Raw genomic sequence first — 1,858 nt, forward strand, 5'->3', positions numbered from 1 at the left:
TTTATTGCTTGTAGATTTTTTGATGATAATCATTCTGACTGATGTGAGGTGATACCTCATTGTAGATTTGATTTATATTTCTCTAATAATGAATGATGTTGAGCATCTTTTCATGTATTTGTTACTCATACATATGTCTTCTTTGGATAAATGTCTGGTTAGATGTTCTGTCCAATTTTTGATTGGATTGCCTGTTTTTCTGATATTGGGCTGCATGAGCTCCTTGTATATTTTTGAGGTTAATCCTTTGTTAGTTGCTTTATTTTCTCTCATTCTAAGGTTGTCTTTTCATCTTGTTTATAGTTTCCTTTTCTGTGTAAATTTTTAAGTTCAATTAGGTCTCATTTGTTTATTTCTGTTTTTATTTCTATTATTCTGGGAGGTGGTTCATAGATAAAATACTATTGAAAAGAATTTCATGACATATTAAAAGGATCAATCATGCACAATGATCAAGTGGAGTTTCTCCTAGGGATGCAAGGATTCTTCAATATATGCAAATTAATAGATGTGATATACCATATTAAGAAATTAAAGATAAAAATGCCAATCTCAATAGATGAAGAAAAACCTGCTGAGAAAATGTAATACCCATATTATTATAAAAACCCTTCATAAAATTGGCAGAGAAGGAAACTACCTTAACACAATAAAGGCAATATATGACAAAACCATAGCAAACATTATTCTCAATGATGAAAACAGAAACCATTTCCTCTAAGATCAGGAACAAGACAAGGGAGCCCACTCTCACCACTATTATTCAACATTGTTTTGGCAATATTAGCCACAACCATAAGAGAAGAAAAATAAATAAAAGGAATCCAGATTTGAAAAGAAAATGTAAAGCTCTCAGTTTGCAGGTTATATGATATTACACATAGAAAACTCTAAAGATACCACCAGAAAATTAATAGAGCTAATCGATGAATTTAGTAAAGTTGCAGGATACAAAATTAATACACAGAAATCCCTTGCATTCTTATAACTAACAATGCAAAATCAAAGAAATTAAGGGAACAATACCATTCACTATTTCAACAAAAAGAATAAAATGCCTGGAATAAACCTACATAAGGAGACAAAAGACCAGTACACAGAGAACTATAAGACCCTGATGAAAGAAATCAAAGACAAGATAAATGGATGGAAAAATATGCCATATTCTTAGATTGGAAGAATCAATATTGTAAAAATGACTGATTTAACCAAAGGAATCTACAGATTCAACCCAATCCCTATCAAATTTCCAATGGCATTTTTCACAGAACTAAAACAAAAATTTTTACAATTTGTACAGAAACATAAAATATCTCAAATAACCTAAAGCAATCTTGAGAAAGTAAAACGGAGCCAGAGAAATCAACCTTCCTAAATTCAGACTATATTACAAAGCTACAGTAATCAAGACAGTATGGCACCAGCATAAAAACAGAAATACAGATCAATGGAACAAGATTGAAAGCCCAGAGATAAGCGCATGCACTTGTGGGCACCTTATCTTTGACAAAGGAAACAAGAAAATATAGTGGAGAAAAGACAGTTTCTTCAATAAATGGTACTGGGAAAAATGGACAGCTACATGTTAAAGAATGAAATTAAAATACTTCCTAACACCAAACACAAAAATAAACTCAAAATGAATTAAATACTTAAATGTAGGGCCAGAAACTATAAAAGAGAAAAACATAGGCAGAATTAGTGTCTTTTAATATTTAAATTGACACGCCAATTAATTTTCACTACTTCTAATGTTCTTTGAAGAAAATAGACAGCATATGGTTAAATTATGCATACATATGTTATGGTTAGGATTTCCCAAGTGGCTCAGTGGTAAGGAATCTGCCTCCAATGTAGG

This window comes from Ovis aries, chromosome 10 (assembly GCF_016772045.2).
Source record: "Ovis aries strain OAR_USU_Benz2616 breed Rambouillet chromosome 10, ARS-UI_Ramb_v3.0, whole genome shotgun sequence".
Lineage (NCBI taxonomy): Eukaryota > Metazoa > Chordata > Mammalia > Artiodactyla > Bovidae > Ovis > Ovis aries.